The sequence below is a fragment of the Pristiophorus japonicus genome, chromosome 3 (genome assembly GCF_044704955.1).
Source record: "Pristiophorus japonicus isolate sPriJap1 chromosome 3, sPriJap1.hap1, whole genome shotgun sequence".
Taxonomy (NCBI): domain Eukaryota; kingdom Metazoa; phylum Chordata; class Chondrichthyes; family Pristiophoridae; genus Pristiophorus; species Pristiophorus japonicus.
Genome location: NC_091979.1, coordinates 54,449,501 through 54,470,698, shown reverse-complemented (window position 1 = coordinate 54,470,698; position 21,198 = coordinate 54,449,501). Strand labels below are relative to the sequence as shown.

The window sequence follows — 21,198 nt, the reverse complement described above, 5'->3', positions numbered from 1 at the left end:
CTCTGGGAGAAGAAATTCCTTCTCAACTCAGTTTTAAATTGGCTCCCCCGTATTTTGAGGCTGTGCCCCCTAGTTCTAGTCTCCCCGACCAGTGGAAACAACCTCTCTGCCTCGATCTTGTCTATCCCTTTCATTATTTTAAATGTTTCTATAAGATCACCCCTCATCCTTCTGAACTCCAGCAAGTAAAGACCCAGTCTACTCAATCTATCATCATAAGGTAACCCTCTCATCTCCGGAATCAGCCTAGTGAATCGACTCTGTACCCCCTCCAAAGCTAGTATATCCTTCCTTAAGAAAGGTGACCAAAACTGCACGCAGTACTCCAGGTGCGGCCTCACCAATACCCTGTACAGTTGCAGCAGGACCTCCCTGCTTTTGTACTCCATCCCTCTCGCAATGAAGGCCAACATTCCATTCGCCTTCCTGATTACCTGCTGCACCTACAAACTAACTTTTTGGGATTCATGCACAAGGACCCCCAGGTCCCTCTGCACCGCAGCATGTTGTAATTTCTCCCCATTCAAATAATATTCCCTTTTACTGTTCTTTTTTCCAAGGTGGATGACCTCACATTTTCCGACATTGTATTCCATCTGCCAAACCTTAGCCTATTCGCTTAACCTATATAAATCTCTTTGCAGCCTCTCTGTGTCCTCTATACAACCCACATTCCCACTAATCTTTGTCTCATCTGCAAATTTTGTTGCACTATACTCTGTCCCCTCTTCCAGGTCATCTATGTATATTGTAAACAGTTGTGGTCCCAGCACCAATCCCTGTGGCACACCACTAACCACCGATTTCCAACTCGAAAAGGACCTATTTATCCCGACTCTCTGCTTTCTGTTAGCCAGCCAATTCTCGATCCATGCTAATACATTTCCTCTGACTCCGTGTATCTTTATCTTCTGCAGTAACCTTTTGTGTGGCACCTTATCGAATGCCTTTTGGAAATCTAAATACACCACATCCATCGGTACACCTCTATCCAGCATGCTCGTTATATCCTCAAAGAATTCCAGTAAATTAGTTAAACATGATTTCCCTTTCATGAATCCATGTTGCATCTGCTTGATTGCACTATTCCTATCGAGATGTCCCGCTATTTCTTCCTTAATGATAGCTTCAAGCATTTTCCCCACTACAGATGTTAAACTAACCGGCCTATAGTTACCTGCCTTTTGTCTGCCCCCTTTTTTAAACAGAGGTGTTACATTAGCTGCTTTCCAATCCGCTGGTACCTCCCCAGAGTCGAGAGAATTTTGGTAGATTATAACGAATGCATCTGCTATAACTTCCGCCATCTCTTTTAATACCCTGGGATGCATTTCATCAGGGCCAAGGGACTTGTCTACCTTGAGGCCCATTAGCCTATCCAGCACTACCCCCCTAGTGATAGTGATGATCTCAAGGTCCTCCCTTTCCACATTCCCATGACCAGCAATTTTTGGCATGGTTTTTGTGTATTCCACTGTGAAGACCGAAGCAAAATAATTGTTTAAGGTCTCAGCCATTTCCACATTTCCCATTATTAAATCCCCCTTCTCATCTTCTAAGGGACCAACATTTACTTTAGTCACTCTTTTCCGTTTTATATATCTGTAAAAACTTTTACTATCTGTTTTTATGTTTTGCGCAAGTTTACCTTCGTAATCTATCTTTCCTTTCTTTATTGCTTTCTTAGTCACTCTTTGCTGTCGTTTAAAATGTTCCCAATCTTCTAGTTTCCCACTAGCCTTGGCCACCTTATACGCATTGGTTTTTAATTTGATACTCTCCCTTATTTCCTTCGTTATCCACAGCTGGTTATCCCTTCTCTTACCGCCCTTCTTTTTCACTGGAATATATTTTTGTTGAGCACTATGAAAGAACTCCTTAAAAGTCCGCCACTGTTCCTCAATTGTGCCACCGTTTAGTCTGTGTTTCCAGTCTACTTTAGCCAACTCTGCCCTCATCCCACTGTAGTCCCCTTTGTTTAAGCATAGTACGCTCGTTTGAGACACTACTTCCTCACCCTCAATCTGTATTACAAATTCAACCATACTGTGATCACTCATTCCGAGAGGATCTTTTACTCGGAGATCGTTTATTATTCCTGTCTCATTACACAGGACCAGATTTAAGATAGCTTGCTCCCTTGTAGGTTCTGTAACATACTGTTCGAAGAAACAATCCCGTCTGCCTTCTATGAATTCCTCCTCAAGGCTACCCCGTGCGATTTGATTTGACCAATCGATATGTAGGTTAAAATCCCCCATGATTACTGCCGTTCCTTTTTCACATGCCTCCATTATTCCCTCGATTATTGCCTGCCCCACCATGAAGTTATTATTTGGGGGCCTATAAACTACGCCCACCAGTGACTTGTTCCCCTTACTATCTCTAATCTCCACCCACAATGATTCAACATTTTGTTCATTAGAGCCAATATCGTCTCTCACAACTGCCCTGATATCATCCTTTATTAACAGAGCTACCCCACCTCCTTTCCCTTCTTGTCTATCTTTCCGAATCGTCAGATACCCCTGTATGTTTAATTCCCAGTCTTGGCCCCCCTGCAACCACGTTTCTGTAATGGACACCAAATCATACCCATTTGTAATGATTTGTGCCGTCAACTCATTTACTTTATTTCGAATGCTGCATGCGTTTAGTAGAGTGTTTTAATACTAGTTTTTAAACCATGATTTTTAGTTTTGACCCCTCCTGCACCCCCTTTATATTCATAAATATTGTCCCTTCCCATCACCTTGTGGTTTACACTTACCCCAGTGCTACTCTGCTCTGTTGCCTCCTGCATTATTTCTTGGGGTCCTGTTCATCTGAGTTCTCACCCACTCTAACTAGCTCAGAGCCCTCTCCTGGGTTCTGAATACTCCTTGCATTGAGGCACCGAGCTTTCATGCTTGCCTTTTTATTACACTTTGACCCTTTAGAATTTTGCTGTACAGTGGCCCTTTTTGGTTTTTGCCTTGGGCTTCTCTGCCCTCCACTTTTACTCATCTCCTTTCTGTCTTTTGCTTTTGTCTCCATTTTGTTTCCCTCTGTCTCCCTGCATTGGTTCCCATCCCCCTGCCATATTAGTTTAACTCCTCCCTAACGGCACTAGCAAACACTTCCCCTCGGACATTGGTTTCGGTCCTGCCCAGGTGCAGACCGTCCGGTTTGTACTGGTCCCACTTCCCCCAGAACTGGTTCCAATGCCCCAGGAATTTGAATCCCTTCCTTCTGCACCACTCCTCAAGCCACGTATTCATCTGAGCTATCCTGCGATTCCTACTCTGACTAGCACGTGGCACTGGTAGCAATCCTGAGATTACTACTTTTGAGGTCCTACTTTTTAAATTTAGTTCCGAGCTCCCTAAATTCGTCTCGTAGGATCTCATCCCATTTTTTTACCTATATCATTGGTACCTATGTGCACCATGACAACTGGCTGTTCAACCTCCCTTTTCAGAATGTCCTGCACCCACTCCGAGACATCCTTGACCCTTGCACCAGGGAGGCAACATACCATCCTGGAGTCGCGGTTGCAGCCGCAGAAACGCCTATCTATTCCTCTTGCAATTGAATCCCTTATCACTAGCGCTCTCCCACTCTTTTTCCTGCCCTCCTGTGCAGCAGAGCCACCCACTGGATCCATTTGATTCCGCGGGTGCCATGAACTTGGCTGCTGCTGCCTTCCCCTGATGAGTCATCCCCCTCAACAGTACTCAAAGCGGTGTATCTGTTTTGCAGTGGGATGACCGCAAGGGACACAGCCAGATAAGGAACGGGTGACCTATCTGGCTGTGTACCCTTTACCTGCGGTGTGACCAACTCGCTAAACGTGCTATTCACGTCATTCTCAGCATCGTGGATGCTCCAGAGTTCATCCACTCGCAGCTCCAGTGCCGCAATACAGTCTGTGAGGATCTTCAGGCGGATGCACTTCCCGCACACGTAGTCGTCAGGGACACCGGAAGCGTCTCTGAGTTCCCACATAGTACAGGAGGAGCATAACACGTGTCCGAGCTCTCCTGTCATGACTTAACCCTTGGATTAACTTAATTGGGCAACAATGTTAAAAGGTTACTTACTGATAAAGAAAAAGAGAAACTACTTACCAATCACCAGCTAATCACTTACCCCCTTGGCTGTGATGTCACCTTTCAATTTCTTTCTACTTTTTTGCCTTCTCCCTGTAGCTGCACAAGCATGCCTCTCTGACACACCTCCCGAGCCTCTCCGACTCACCACAAACTCCCGAGCCTCAGCGACGCATTGGGCCTTTTTATAGGCCTCTCCGACGCACCTCCCGAGCCTCTCCGACTCACCATGAACTCCCGAGCCTCAGCGACGCTTTGGGACTTTTTATTGGCCTCTCTGACACACCGCCCAAGCCTCTCCGACTCACCACGAATCCCCAGGGACCTACAGCCTACATCCTAGAGTTCTAAAAGAGGTAGTTGCAGAGACAGTGGATGCATTCGTTTGATATTCCAAAATTCCCTAAATTCTGTAACACTCCCAGCAGATTGGAAGGTAGCAAATGTAACACCACTATTCAAGAAAGAAGGGAGAGAGAAAACAGAGAACAACAGGCCAGTTAGCCTGACATTAGTCGGGAAAATACTGGAATCAATTGTTAAGGAAGTGGTATTAGGGCACTTACAAAATCATAACATGATTTTATGAAAGGGAAATCAAGTTTGACAAATTTATTTGAATTTTTTGAGGATGTAACTAGCAGGGTAAGACAAAGAGGAACCAGTGGATGTAGTATATTTGGATTTCTAAAAGGCATTCGATAAGGTGCCACATAAAAGGTTATTACACAAGATGTGGGCTCATGCGATTGGAGGTAAGATATTAACATGGATAGAGGATTGGTTAATGGACAGAAAACAGAGAGTAGGGATAAAATGGGTCTTTTTCAGATTGGCAGGCTGTAACTAGTGGGGTGCCGCAAGGATCAGTGCTGGGGCCTCAGCTATTTACAATCTATATTAATGGCCTAGATGAAGGGACCGCTAGGTGGGACAGTAAACTGTGAAGAGAACACAAAGAGTATGCAAAGGGATATAGGTAGTCTAAGTGAGTAGGCAGTAAGGTGGCAGATGGGAATATAATGTAGGGAAATGTGTGGTGATTCACTTTGGTTGGAAGAATAGAAAAACAGAATATTTTTTAAACGGTGAGAAACTTTTAAATGATGATGTTCAGAGGAAAGCTAACATGCAGATACAGCAAGCAATAAGGAAGGCAAATGACACATTGTCCTTTATTGCAAGGGGATTGGAATATAAGAGTAAGGACGTCTTGCTACAATTATACAGGACTTTGGTGAGACCATACCTGGAGTACTGTGCACAGATTTGGTCTCTTTATCTAAGGAAGGATATACTTGCCTTGGAGGCGGTGCAACAAAGGTTTACTGGTTTGATTCCTGGGATGAGAGGGCTGTCTTATGATAAGAGACTGTGTAGAATGGACCTATATTCTCTGGAGTTTAGAAGAATGAAAGTTGATTTCATTGAGACACACAAGATTCTGACGGGGATTAACAGGGTAGATGCTGAGAGGCTGGAGTGTCTAGAATTGGGGGGCACAGTCTCAGGATGAGGGGTATGCCATTTAAGGCAGAGATGAGGAGGAATTTCTTCATAGAGGGTTGAGAACCTTTGGAATTCTCTGCCCCTGAGGGCTGTGGATGCTGAGTCTCTGTATATTCAAGGCTGAGATAGATAGATTTTTGGACTCGAGTGGAATCAAGGGATATGGAGATCGGGCAGGAAAGTGGTGAGGTCGATGATCAGCCATGATCTTATTGAATGGCGGAGCAGGCTTGAGGGGCCGTATTTCTTATTTCTTATGGTCTTACTGTTATTTATGTAAACCTGTAAATACCATGTCTAACCACCAGAGGGCTTATCCCCTGGAGTCCCAAGGGATCCCACAATCCCTTGGGAGCACTTGTATATAAGGAGGCCTCACAGGCTGGAGAGGCACTCTGAGATCTGTAATAAAGGACTACGGTCACACCTTACTCTGACTCTTTATTCAAGACATAACAACTGGCGATGAGATACAAATGACGAACCACAACAATGCAGAGAACCGTGGGCATCCTGGAGAAATTTTCTGAGGGAGGTGATTGGGAAACCTTCGTGGAGCGACTCGACCAATACTTCGTGGCCAACGAGCTGGAAGGAGAAGCGAACGTTGCCAAACGAAGGGTGATCCTCCTCACCGTCTGCGGGGCGCCAACATATGGCCTCATAAAAACCTGCTCGCTCCAGCGAAACCCACAGACAAGTCGTACGATGAGTTGTGCACACAGGTCCAGGAGCATCTAAACCCGAAGGAAAGCATTCTGATGGCGAGGTATTGGTTCTACATGTACAAGAGGTCTGAAGGCCAGGAAGTGGCGAGCTACGTCGCCGAGCTAAGGCGCCTTGCAGGACATTGCGAATTTGAAGAACACTTGGAGCACATGCTCAGGGACTTCTTTGTACTTGGCATTGGCCATGAAGTGATACTTCGCAAACTTTTGACTGTAGAGACCCCAACCTTGAGTAAAGCCATGGCGATAGCCCAGGCGTTTATCGCCACCAGTGAAAATACCAAACAAATTTCTCAGCACACGAAGGCCGCTGCAAGTACTGTGAACAAAGAATCTAAATGTACAAGTCAGGACTTACACGCCTGCAGTTGCACGTCCGCAGAGTCCACCAACAAGGGTGGTGAATACAAGGCCATTAACACCTTGTTGGCGCTGCGGGGGTGATAATCGTTTCCATTCATGCCGCTTGAAAGCATACGTTTGCAAGGCCTGTGGAACAATGGGACATCTCCAATGTATGTGCAGGCGAGTTGCAAACCCTGCTAATCCTGCAAACCACCATGTTGCAGAGAAGGATAGATCCACGGTGGATCACGACGAACCAGAGCCTCAGATCGAGGAGGCAGAGGTATATGGGGTGCACACATTTACCACAAAAGTGTCCCCCGATAATGCTGAAGGTTGAATTAAATGGACTCCCTGTGTCGATGGAGCTGGACACGGGTGCAAGCCCGTCAATAATGAGCAAAAAGATTTTCGATAAATTGTGGTTTTTGCAAGGCTTCAAGGCCAGAACTGACTCCCATTCATATTAAACTGAGAACGTACACAAAGGAACTGACTCACGTAATCGGCAGTGCTACCGTAAAGGTATCCTACGATGGGGCGGTGCACGAGTTACCACTCTGGATGGTACCGGGCAATGGCCCCTCGCTGTTCGGCAGGAGCTGGCTGGGAAAGATACGCTGGAACTGGGACGAGATCGAAGCGCTTTCATCCATCGACAACACCTAATGTGCCCAGGTCCTAAACAAGTTCCCCTCGCTGTTCAAACCAGGCATCGGGAAGTTCCAAGGAGCAAAAGTGCAGATCCATTTGATTCCGGGGGCGCACCCATCTATCACAAGGCGAGAACGATACCTTACATGACGAGAGAGAAGATGGAGATCGAGCTGGACAGCTGCAATGAGAGGGCATAATTTCCCCGATCAAATTCAATGAATGGGTCAGTCCGATTGTTCCAGGGAGATGGCACCATCAGAATCTGTGGTGATTACCAAGTAACTATTAATCGTTCCTCACTGCAGGATCAATACCTGCTACTGAAGGCAGACGACCTATTTGTGACGCTGGCGGGAGGGAAAACGTTCACGAAGCTGGACTTGACCTCGGCCTACATGACGCAGGAGCTGGAGGAATCATCGAAAGGCCTCACCTGCATCAACACCCACAAAGGTCTCTTCATTTACAACAGATGCCCGTTTGGGATTCGATCGGCCGCGGCGATATTCCAGAGGAACATGGAAAGCTTGTTGAAGTCGGTCCCGCGCACCGTGGTCTTCCAGGACGACATCTTGGTTACAGGTCAGGACACCGTCGAGCAGCTGCAGAACCTGGAGGAGGTTCTTAGTCGGCTCAATCGTGTGGGGCTCAGGATAAAACACTCGAAGTGCGTTTTCCTGGTGCCTGAAGTGCAGTTCCTGGGGAGAAGAATCGCGGCAGACAGCATCAGGCCCACCGATTCGAAGACGAAGGAAATCAAGAACGTACCGAGACCACAGAACGTAATGGAGCTGCGGTCATTTCTAGGATTCCTGAATTATTTTGGAAACCCCTTACCGGGTCTTAGCACATTGTTAGAACCCCTGCACTCTTTACTGCGTAAAGGAGATGAATGGGTATGGGGCAAAAGCCAAGAAAATGCCTTTGAGAAAGCTAGGAAGCTGTTATATTCAAACAAATTACTTGTGTTGTACGATCCATGTAAGCATTTGGTACTACCATATGACACGTTGACGTACAGGGTCGGGTGTGTATTGCAACAAGCTAATGAGTTTGGGAAATTGCAACCAGTTGCTTATGCATCCAGAAGTCTATCTAAAGCCGAAAGGGCCTACAATATGATCGAAAAAGAAGCCTTAGCATGTGTTTACGGGGTAAAGAAAATGCATCATTATCTGTTCGAGCTCAAATTTGCTTATATCCCTCTTTTCTGAAAGCAAGTGGATAAAAATGAATGCATCGGCCCACATCCAGAGATGGGTTCTCACGTTTTTTTTTTAAATTCGTAGCCAATCTTTCCAATTCTTTGTCAAATCACAAACGCCAGAGGTCACCTTGCACACATCAAGGATCACTCTGCGCCAATGCTCTTAGCCAAAAGGCCTAGAGCCAAATGCACCGTTCCTGGAAGTACTGCAATACCAGGTTCGTGCCATGGAGGTGGATGGGTCAGGCCCCCCACACACCTCCGTGGAGGTGGATGGGTCAAGCCACCCCACCCACCTCCTATTTCCAAAAAGCATAGGAGAACCACCGTCCTGATCCAGGGAGAACCACTTTGGGGTCATGGTTACTCCCCTGTCAGGTCAGTTACGCATGATCTTAGCCAAAAGGGGAGATGGGTGCTCACGTTTTTTTTTTTTTTTGAAATTCGTAGCCAATCGTTCCAATTCTTTGTCAAATCACAAACGCCAGAGGTCACCTTGCACACGCCAAGGATCACTCTGCGCCAATGCTCTTAGCCAAAAGGCCTAGAGCCACTGCACCGTTCCTGGAAGTACTGCAATACCAGGTTCGTGCCATGGAGGTGGATGGGTCAGGTCCCCCACACACCTCCGTGGAGGTGGATGGGTCAAGCCACCCCACCCACCTCCTGTTTCCAAAAAAGCAAGCATATACCTTCCTGATCCAGGGAGAACCACCCGGAGGTCATGGTGGCTACTCCCCTGTCAGGTCAGTTACGCATGATCTTAGCCAAAAGGCCGAGAAGCGACGTTGTCCACATACAACTATGCCATCCACCACTGGCCAGGCACAGAAAATTGTGCCGATGCTCTCAGTAGGCTGCCATTGCCCCCCACCGGGGTGGAGATGGCACAGCTTGCAGATTTAGTTATGGTAACAGAAACATTCGAGAGTGAGCAAAAACCTGTTACCGCCCGACAGATTAGAACCTGGACGAGCCAGGACCCCTTACTGTCCTTAGTTAAAAAAACTGTGTTCCACGGGAGTTGGTCTCGTGTCCCGTTAGAGATGCAGGAAAAAATAAAGTCGTACCAGCGGCGCAAAGATAAAATGTCTATACAGGCAGACTGCCTCCTATGGGGTAATCGGGTAGTGGTGCCAAAAAAGGGCAGAGACACTTTCATTGGTGATCTCCACAGCATCCACCCAGGCATCGTAGTGATGAAAGGAATAGCCAGATTCCACGTGCGGTGGCCCGGTATCGATGCAGACTTAAGAGTCCTGCGTGCACAAATGTAATACATGTTCACAGTTAAGCATTGCACCCAGGGAGGTGCCACTAAGTTTATGGTCCTGGCCCTCCAAACCGTGGTCCAGGGTCCATGTCGGCTATGCAGGCCCATTCTTGCGAATAATGTTCTTAGTGGTTGTAGATGCGTACTCCAAATGGATTGAACGTGTGATAATGTTGGCAAGCACGTCCGCTGCCACCATTGAAAGCCTATGGGCCATGTTTGCCACGCACGGCCTGCCTGATGTCCTTGTAAGTGACAATGGGCCGTGCTTTACCAGTGCCGAGTTCAAGGAGTTCATGACCCGCAATGGGATCAAACATGTCACATCTGCCCCGTTTAAACCAGCGTCCAATGGTCAGGCAGAACGAGCAGTTCAAATAATCAAGTAGAGCTTGAAAAGGGTAACTGAAGGCTCACTGCAGACTCGCTTATCCCGAGACCTGCTCAGTTACCACACAAGACCCCACTCGCTCACTGGGGCCCCTCCCGCTGAACTGCTCATGAAAAGACAAGGCTCTCGTTAGTCCACCCTGATCTACATGAACAGGTAGAGAGCAGGCGGCTTCAACAGAATACATATCATGATCGCGCAAATGTGTCACATGAAATTGAGATAAATGATCCTGTATTTGTGTTGAACTGTGGACAAGGTCCCAAGTGGCTTCCTGGCACTGTTTTGGCCAAAGAGGGGAGTAGAGTGTGGTCAAACTCTCAAATTGACTCATCTGCAGGAAACACTTGGACCAAACCAAACTCAGATTTACAGACTATACAGAACAATCCACAATAGACTCCACCTTTTTCGACCCTCCAACACACACAAGTGGCATCCGACCCAGCGGTTGATCACAAAGCAGAACCCATCACCCGCAGCAGCCTAGCAGGACTCATCACATCCAGCAGCCCAGCAAGGCCAGCTGCACAGCAGCCCAGCAAGGGCCGAACAAATGACTCACCAAAACCATCATTTGCACAGAGACGATCAACCAGGGAAAGGAAGGCCCCAGATCGACTCACATTGTAAATAGTTATACTATTGACTTTTATTTTGGGGGGGGGGGGAGGGTGTTGTTTTGTATGTAAACCTGTAAATACCATGTCTAACCACCAGAGGACTTATCCCCTGGAGTTCCAAGGGATCCCATAATCCCTTGGAAGCACCTGTATATAAGGAGGCCTCACAGGCTGGAGAGGCACTCAGATCTGTAGTAAAGGACTATGGTCACATCTTACTTTGAGCTTGCAGTATCTAGTCTGACTCTTTATTCAAGACGTAACACTTATGATCGACCCTGCATCATAAAGTCATGAGTGGGCCTGTTAGCTTACACATCATCATCATAGGCAGTCCCTCGTATCAAGGATGAATTGCTTCCACGCCAAAAAAGGATGAGTTCACAGGTGTTTCAATGAAGGACCTAATATTCCAGGTCCCGAACTACATGTTGAAGGGGTGGAAGATGTCTGTGCGCGGATTTTTTTTAACGTGATGGCCGTTGCACACCAGCCACCACATAGATTTGACAGAGCTAGGTCTTGGTCCAGTGGCAAGTGTCAACCAAGACGACTGGAGACCTGCTCTGCTGCACTGACCTAGTGTGCACACTTAAGAACATAAGAAATAGGAGGAGTAGTAGGCCATACGGCCCCTCGAGCCTGCTCCGCCATTCAATAAGATCATAGCTGATCTGATCATGGACTCAGCTCCACTTCCCGGCCCACTCCCCATAACCCTATCGTTTAAGAAACTGTCCATTTCTGTCTTAAATTTATTCAATGTCCCAGCTTTGACAGCTCTGTAAGAGCCAGCGAATTCCACAGATTTACAACCCTCAAAGAGAAGAAATTTCTCCTCATTTCATTTTAAATGGGCGGCCCCTTATTCTAAGACCATGCCCTTTAGTTCTGGTCTCCCCCATCAGTGCAAACGTCCTCTCTGCATCCACCTTGTCAAGCCCCCTCATAATCTTATATGTTTCGATAAGATCACCTCTCATTCTTCTGAATTCCAATGAGTAGAGGCCCAACCTACTCAACCTTTCCTCATAAGTCAACCCCCTCATCCCCAGTATCAACCGAGTGAGCCTTCTCTGAACTGCCCCCAAAGCAAAAGTATAACTTTTCGTAAATATGGAAACCAAAACAGGACGCAGTATTTCAGGTGTGGCCTCACCAATACCCTGTACAACTGTAGCAAGACTTTCCTGCTTTTATATTCCATCCCCATTGCAATAAAGGCCAAGATTCTATTGGCCTTCCTGATCACTTGCTGTACCTGCATACTATCCTTTTGTGTTTCATGCACAAGTAACCCCAGGTCCTGCTGTACTGCAGCACTTTGCAATCTTTCTCCATTTAAATAATAACTTGCTCTTTGATTTTTTTTCTACCAAAGTGCATGACCTCACATTTTCCAACATTATACTCCATCTGCCAAATTTCTGCCCACTCACTTAGCATGTCTATGTCCTTTTGCAGATTTTGTGCATCCTCCTCACACATTGCTTTTCCTCTCATCTTTGTATGATCAGCAAACTTGGCTACATTACACTCAGTCCCTTCTTCCAATGTGCCCGGAGAGGTGAACCTCGACCTTCACGAAGGAAGACACATACTAGGGGACCGAGGGTCTAGCGAGAAGGAGGGACTGAAGGAAATCCTTATTAGTCATGAAATTGTTAGGGAAATTGATGGGATTGAAGGCCGATAAATCCCCAGGGCCTGATAGTCTGCATCCCAGAATACTTAAGGAAGTGGCCCTAGAAATAGTGGATGCATTGGTAATCATTTTCCAACAGTCTATCGACTCTGGATCAGTTCCTATGGACTGGAGAGTAGCTAATATAACACCACTTTTTTAAAAAAGGAGGGAGAGAGAAAACGGGGAATTATAGACCGGTTAGCCTGACATCAGTAGTGGGGAAAATGTTGGAATCAATTATTAAAGATAAAATAGCAGCGCATTTGGAAAGCAGTGACAGGATCGGTCCAAGTCAGCATGGATTTATCAAAGGGAAATCATGCTTGACAAATCTTCAAGAATTTTTTGAGGATGTAACTAGTCGAGTGGACAAGGGAGAACTAGTGGATGTGGTGTATTTGGACTTTCAAAAGGCTTTCGACAAGGTCCCACACAAGAGATTGGTGTGCAAAATTAAAGCACATGATATGGGGGGTAATGTATTGACGTGGATAGAGAACTGGTTGGCAGACAGGAAGCAGAGAGTCGGGATAAACGGGTCCTTTTCAGAATGGCAGGCAGTGACTAGTGGGGTGCCGCAGGGCTCAGTGCTGGGACCCCAGCTATTTACAATGATTTAGATGAAGGAATTGAGTAATATCTCCAAGTTTGCAGATGACAGTAAGCTGGGTTGCAGTGTGAGCTGTGAGGAGGATGCTAAGAGGCTGCAGGGTGACTTGGACAGGTTAGTGAGTGGGCAAATGCATGGCAGATGCAGCATAATGTGGATAAATGTGAGGTTATCCACTTTGGTGGCAAAAACACGAAGGCAGAATATTATCTGAATGGCGGCAGATTAGGAAAAGGGGAGTTGCAATGAGACCTGGGTGTCATGGTACATTAGTTACTGAAGGTTGGCATGCAGGTGCAGCAGGCGGTGAAGGCGGCAAATGACATGTTGGCCTTCATAGCGAGGGGATTTGAGTATAGGAGCAGGGAGGTCTTGCTGCAGCTATACAGAGCCTTGATGAGGCCTCACCTGGAATATTGCATTCAGTTTTGGTCTCCTAATCTGAGGAAGGACGTTCTTGTTATTGAGGGAGTGCAGCGAAGGTTCACCAGACTGATTCCTGGGATGGCAGGACTGACATATAAGGAGAAACTGGATAGACTGGGCCTGTATTCACTGGAATTTAGATGAATGAGAGGGGATCTCTTAGAAACATATAAAATTCTGACGGGGCTGGACAGGTTAGATGCAGGAAGAATGTTCCCGATGTTGGGGGAGTCCAGAACCAGGGGTCACAGTCTAAGGATAAGGGTAAGCCATTTAGGACCGAGATGAGGAGAAACTTCTTCACTCAGAAAGTTGTTAACCTGTGGAATTCTCTTCCGCAGAGAGTTGTTGATGCCAGTTCGTTAGATATATTCAAGAGGGAGTTGGATATGGTCCTTACGGCTAAAGGGATCAAGGAGTATGGAGAGAAAGCAGGAAAGGGGTACTGAGGTGAATGATCAGCCATGATCTTATTGAATGGTGGTGCAGGTTCGAAGGGCAGAATGGCCTACTCCTGCACCTATTTTCTATGTTCCTAAGTCGTTAATATAGATTGTAAATAGCTGGTGTCCTAGCACTGATCCCTGCAGCACCCCACTAGTTACTGAATGCCAACCCGAGAATGAACCACTACAGTGTTCACTCCAGTCACAGAGTAATGAAGCCAATAATGAAGCTGCCCATGCCAGTCTATAGCAGGACCTAGACAACATCCAGGCTTCGTCAGCCAAGTAGCATGTAATATTCATGGAATGCAAGTGCCAGGCAATGACATTTTTCAACAAGAAATGCATCAACTACCTCCCCTGACCTTCAATATCATCCACTATCAATTTCCTGGGGGTCACCACTGACTAAAAGCTTAACCGGACCAGCCATATCAAGACCATTGGTACAATATCAGGGCAGAGACTGGCTCACCTCCTGACCGCCTAAATCCTCTCCACCATCTACAAAGTTTAATTCAGTATAATGATGGAACACTAATAACTTGCCTGGGTAGCTGTAGCTTCAAAAACACTCATGAAGATCAACAACATCCTGGGAAAAGTAATTCACTTTATCAGCACTGGACTTAATATTCATCCCCTCCACCACCAGTGCAATATGTTCAATCTACAGGAAGCAGTGCAGCAACTCAGTAACTACTTCGAAAGCACCTCCATCCCAATGAACTTCACCATCAAGAAGCTCAACAGCAGCAAAAGCATGGGAATACCATCATCTCCTACCTTCCCACCAAGTCAAAAGCCACCCTGGCTCGGAAGAAATACTACCGTTTATTCATCGTCCCTGTGTAAAATTTTGGAATTGCCCATGTAATTGCGAAAGCACTATCATTACAATGATTGCAGCTCACCACTACCTTCTCAGGGCAACTAGGTGTGGGCAATAAATGCGGCCTTGTCATTGTCGTCTACATCCCAAGAACAAATAAATGCACATTGGAGGATGCTACATCACTGCAGGATTTTAAATTACCCTAAATACTCTTATAAAGTACAACGTAGTGGAAGATTTTATTTAATATATATGGCACTCCTACCTAATTCACATTGTTGGACGCTATCTAAAAAATGTTTAAAATAATTTAGATAATTATAACCAGACACTCTACCGTGCAAAGACAGTATATACAACTGCAATATACACAGCCCATGGGAGTCATAAAAATCATGATATAGTGATGGGTGGGCCACACAGAGTGTTTTTTAATATGGCTTCTCTATCAGTGAGGGAGCCATAAACAATACATATTACAATAGAGGTCACAGTATGCTGGAGAGTCTTTTAGTGAGGGACTAATTTACTGCACTTTAAACATTAAGACATCCCACGTGATTATTACAAGAGTTTGTTCTTTGATTTTGAACCGAATTCCATGTAGATTTATTTCCAGAATTGATGTTACCTAATAATTAATAATCTCTTAAGACAACTGCATTATAATAAAAGAACCAAGAAGGGTTTATTCTAACATCTGCCATTTGTGTGCATGTGTACATGCATGCTTATAAACAGAGGGGTGGGGACAGAATGTTTTTTGGCAATCAGACATGGTGTTGAAAGACAGGAATTAATTTTTATTGGAAATTGTTTCCAGTTTAGAGGCCAGTATTTTTTTTATTGTAGTTGGAGTTCACGTTACAAAACACTTTAGATTCGTAAATTCTTTATAAATACCAATGTTTGTGCCCTAAATACAAGTTAAGTGCAGTTGCTTTCAAAAAGTAGTATAGCAGCTTCACCTACACAGTGGAGATTGAGAAGCAAAGAAGATTATTTTGAGGTGGGAGGTTCATCGAACCCCATCCCAAATTGAATTATTTTAACTTTTACATTAGTATCTGTAAATATTAAGAGGAAGCCACCAACCTTGTCTTAAGGTTGAAAATATTTAATTTAACAATATTCCCGCTGTCGTGCAGCTATCTGGAAGTCCCATGCAGGCCGATTTACTGTTTTTTCCAGTGGGACATTTTGCACATGCATGAAACCTTGAATGGCCCGCGCAGTCCATTAATGGGACCATGCACGCAAAATAAATTAGGGGGAAACATTCCTCTTAACCCATGTGTAGGTTTCGAGGTTACGCTGATTAAAAAATATATATATTTAACTTTCAAGCTGTCAGTAGGTTCAGGGAATTTTCCTCACACTTGGGCTGACCTTTTGAAAGTTCTCAACCCACACACCGCAATGTTACTTAAAAATAAATGTTACAGTAATAAGGCTACTCAAATGTCAGGAGTTTAAAATATTGTATTTATCGATTTTCTTCTTCGTGTTGCTCACCATTCACTTTGAATGCTGGAGCAACATTTTTTAAAAGTTGGGCAATATACAGCTATAAATATATAGAGGCCAGTTTTTTAAAAATCAACTGAAGCCCAAAAGTATTCTAACAACAGAAAATGCTGGAAATACTCAGCAGGTCAGACAGCATCTGTGAAGAGAGAAACAGAGTTATTGTTTCAGGTCGATGATCTTTCGTATGAACAATATAGAACATCCACCATTACCTCAGGCCTTCTAAAGCTCACATCCGTGCTTTTGCCATCTTCAGTCTTAACTATTTCTAGAACAGGCGGGTATAGTAGTCCACGAGGGGCACATTGACTCATTAGTATGAGATTGCCCTCCAAATTCTGTGTGGACAGTGCATAAAGGGTCTGAGAGACATGTAGTCTATCCAAGCTCAGAGCTAGCGAAATCCTTTCCTTACTGTTGTTTTTTTCTCTCCACACTCTCAATCAATCATTCATGACACACAGTACAGTGCATTTATCAAACATTGTTTTTTTTTCTTACAAGTAAAGAGAATTCCCAGCACCTCACATTGTCCCAAGTCACCACTCCAACAATAACAAGTTGCAGCACTAATACAGCCACCTTGGGTAGATAACAGAGCGAGTTTCAGGAGGGAGAACTGGGTAAGTTACACAGCATGAGCGAGAATGCACCTCGCTCTCATACTCCCTCAGATTCTCAGAAACAAGCAATGGGAGAAAACCCCATTGGGATGTCCATTTTCAGAATTGTGGTTGTGATTATTTAAATTGCAGCTGGCAAGAAGGTACATAGAGAAAATATGGAAGCACAATATAAATCCAAATAATGCAAAAACGAGGCCAAAACTGAAAACAGGCATAAGTGCTAACAAAAAATTAATACTAAAGTTAATGTAAGCAAGAACACAGTATTAGAAAAAATATTGGCACCAAAGACTGTAAAATCCCCAGGATCTGGTGGTTTCCACCCCAGGGTTTTAAAGGAAGTAGGTGAAGAAATTGCAGATGCTTTAGCCATTGTCTTCCAACGATCCCTTGATTCAAATATTGTCCCTTTAGATTGGAAAATTTCAAATGCAACTCCATTATTTAAGTAAAGCGCGAGAGAGAAACCAAGAAACTATAGACCTGTTAGTCTAACATCTGTTGTGGGAAATCTATTCGAATCTCTAACTTTTTCAAGTTCTGATGCAAGGTCATCAACCTGAAACATTGGGCTCAATTTTGGCCCAGCCCGTTTTTCGGCGCACTTACCAGAGATGCGCCGCTTTTCTCCGTTCAGAAGTGTGCCGAAAAATTTCTTCCCACTTTGGCCACTGTCCGGCCTCCTTCCAGTGGTCACACAGCATGGACAGTCGAGTCGGGGGTGGAGCCAGCTTCCTGCGCCGAAAACAGTGCCGGAACGTCTGCACATGCACAGTGGAATGTCCGCGCATGTGCAGTTGCTCCTCGCCCCCAGCCTCTCCATGTCTTGCTGCAGCCGCTGTGTGGGACCCGATGCCGGCCAAATGTTGTTGTGAGTAGGGGTAGTTGATTTGAAGCTTTAATCACTTTAATCTTAGAAATCGCACCGGGAAGCCACTCGGCTAGGGGCAGGCAGGCAGGAGCACTGATAGTAATCATTCAGGCAGGAGACTTATCAGTTCTGCTGCCCGCCTGCCCCTAGCCCTGGCCGATTGGCCTCTCGGTGCGATTGATCTCTTAGAAATCCCACCGAGAGGCCACTCGGCCAGGGCTAGGGGCAGGCGGGCAGGAGAACTGATAGAAATCATTCAGACAGGAGCACTATCAGTTCTCCTGTCCGCTCCTAGCCCAGGCTGAGTGGCCTCCTCCGGCCAGCCCGCTGCCTTCCCAGACCGAGTTTTAAGATGAAGGTAGGACTTACTTCAATTTTTTTATGTGTTATTGAATGCTTATTACTTTTTGTTTCCAAGGGTTAGTGCTTTGTAAGTCTTGGTACTATAGGTGCAGGTCCTCTCCGCTTCCCTTCCCGCCCCTTCCCCAGGCCGAATGGCCTCAAATGTACCTACCTGCGCTGATTTCTTAACTCTCCGTAAGGGTTTTCTGAAGTGGCCACATACGCTGGCCTAAGTAGATTTGGAGTAACTATTAGCTGGTCAAAGTTGCCTAAATGGGCAGAACTGGCGTAGGTGGCTTGTAACATCCTCTTTTGAGAAAAAAAATTAAACGAAAAAAATCGTAACTAACTCATTTACAATGGTGCAAACTGAATGTGCAAAATGGGGATTTTTAAGTTACGCCAGAAAAACCAAGTTACTCCAAAAAAAAGAGCAACTCCTGTCCAAAAATGAGCCCATAAACTCTGTTTCTCTGGTCACAGATGCTACCTCACCTGCTGAATATTTCCAGCATTTTACGTTTTTATTTTATTATTGGAATCTATAATTAAGGACAGAGTTATCGGAATTTCCACCAGCTCCAGCATGATGCCACCACCAAACAGATCTTCCCTACCCTTCTCCACTTCCAAAGGGACGTTCCCACCAAGACACCCTGGTCTAGTCCCAATCAGGCCCAACACTCCCTCTTCACCTTCCTATGCAAGTGCAGGAGATGCAACACCTTTCCAGGTGAAACAGCACTTTACTTGTACTTCTTTCAATTTGGTATAGTGTATTTGCTGTTCATGATGTGGTCTCCTCCACATTGGGGGTGACCAAACGCAGATCAGTGATCACTTTGTGGAACACCTCCGTTCAGTCCGCAAGCATGATCTTGAGCTTCCAGTCACTTGTCATTTAAATTCTCCGTTCTGACCTCTCTGTCCTTGGCCTCCTACACTGTTGCAATCATCATCATCATCATCATAAGTAGTCCCTCGAATCGAGGATGACTTGCTTCCACGTCAAAAAGTTCACAGGGTTTCAATGAAGGACCGAAAATTCCAGGTCTCAAACTAAATCTTGAAGGGTGGAAGATGCCTGTGCGTGGATTTTTTTTAAAAACGTGTGGTGGCCGTTGCACACCAGCCACCACACGGGTTTGACAGAGCTAGATCTTGGTCCAGTAACAAGGATTAACCAAGACGACTGGGGACCAACTCTGCAATGAAGCTCAACGGAAGCTCGAAGAACAGCACCTCATCTTTCAATTAGGCACTTTACAGCCTTCCGGACTCAACACTGAGTTCGGTAATTTCAGTTCATAACCACTGCTGCCATTTTTTTTGGACAGCATTTGCTGGTAATAATTCTGATTTTGTCATTTTCAGTTACTCTAGACCTCTCTTTTGATTCTTTTGTTGTCCCATTACCATCCCCTTTTGCTTTGCACCATCATCCCTTTTGTCAATCACTCCTGCCTTCTACCCTATCACAGAACTTCCCTTTTGTTCTTTCCTTCTCTCCCCCTTTCCCTGCCTCTCTACTTGCTTACAACCTATTACATCTCGAACTATTTCCAGTTCTGATGAATGGTCATTGACCTGAAACTTTTCTCTCCCGACTGAGGCTGCCTGATCTGCTGAGTATTTCCAGCATTTTCTATTTTTATTTTAATATTGGAATCTATAATTAAGGACACAGTGACTGAGCACTTGGAGAAATGTGAGCTGATTCGAAAGAGCCGATATGGATTTGTAAAGGGTAGGTCATGTCTAACACACCTAATTGAATTTCTTAAGGAAGTAAATAAAGTAGTAAACAGGGAATTGTCTAAGAATGCAGTTTATAGGACTTCCAGAAGGCATTCAATAAGATTCCACATAAGAGACTGTTAGATAAAATTAATGCTCATGGAATTGAAGGTAGGAGATTGGTTAGGCGGTAGAAGATAGAAAGTAGGGATAATGAGCATATTCGAATTAGAAGGAAGTGACTAGTAATGTCCCACAAAGATCTGTGCTGTGGCCTCAATTATTCATTATATTTATTAATAGCTTAAATAATGCAAGTGAGCCATACATCCAAGTTTGCTGAGGGCACAAAGATTGGTGGTATAGTAAGTAGTGTAGATGGGAGTATAAAATTACAGAGATATTGATTGATTAAATGATTGAGCAAAACTGTGACAGATGGATTTCTACACAGGTAGGTGTGAGGTCATCCATTTTGGACCAAAAAAGGATAGATCAGAGTATTATTTAAATGGTGAAAAGTCAGGAACAGTGTAGGTCCAATGAGATTTAAGGGTCCATGTAAACAGATCACTAAAATTTAGTAGTCAGGTACAAAAAATAATCAAAATAGCTAATGGAATGCTAGCTGTTATATCTTGGAAGGCATGCAGCACAGATTCACTAGAATGTTACCGGGTTCCAAGGGTTAGATTATGAGGAAAGATTACATAAACTAGGTTTATATTCCCCGGATTATAGAAGATGAAGAGGCAATTAGATTTAGGTTTTTAGAAATTTGAAAGGAATTGATAGGATTGAGAGAGAGAAACTTTTTCTGCAAGTGGAGGAGTTTAGGACAAGTCATAACATTAAAATCAGACCCAGGCCATTCAGGAGAGAAGTTAGGAAAAACATCTTCACCCAAGGATGGTAGGAGTGTGGAACTCTCTCCCCAAAAAAGATGCTAACTCAATTACTAATTTTAAATTGGAGATCGATAGATTTTTAATAGCCAAGGGTATTAGAGATATGGAGTCAACACGGGTAGATGAATTAAGGATACAGATCAGCCATGATCTCATTGAATGGTGAAACAGGCTCGAGGGGCTAAATGGCCTACTCCTGCTCCTATGTTAGTTCTTTTTAAAGAGTGCAATCTCCAAAATGGCTGAAGGCACCTTTAATGTTGCTACCATCATAAATGGGAGCTAAAGGACTACAGGACATTCTTGGTGTAAAACATGGCAAATGGCCTCGCCAGGAGCTCAAAATGGCCCATGCC

General features: G+C 44.9%; 1 protein-coding gene and 1 pseudogene across 12 annotated transcripts in view; both read right to left on the bottom strand.

The window, feature by feature from the left end:
* gtdc1 (glycosyltransferase-like domain containing 1) overlaps positions 1 to 21,198 on the bottom strand; it is a 473,428-nt gene that overhangs the window by 274,911 nt on the left and 177,319 nt on the right. The window lies entirely within an intron of this gene.
* Positions 9,086 to 9,324, bottom strand: LOC139260559 (U2 spliceosomal RNA; annotated as a pseudogene).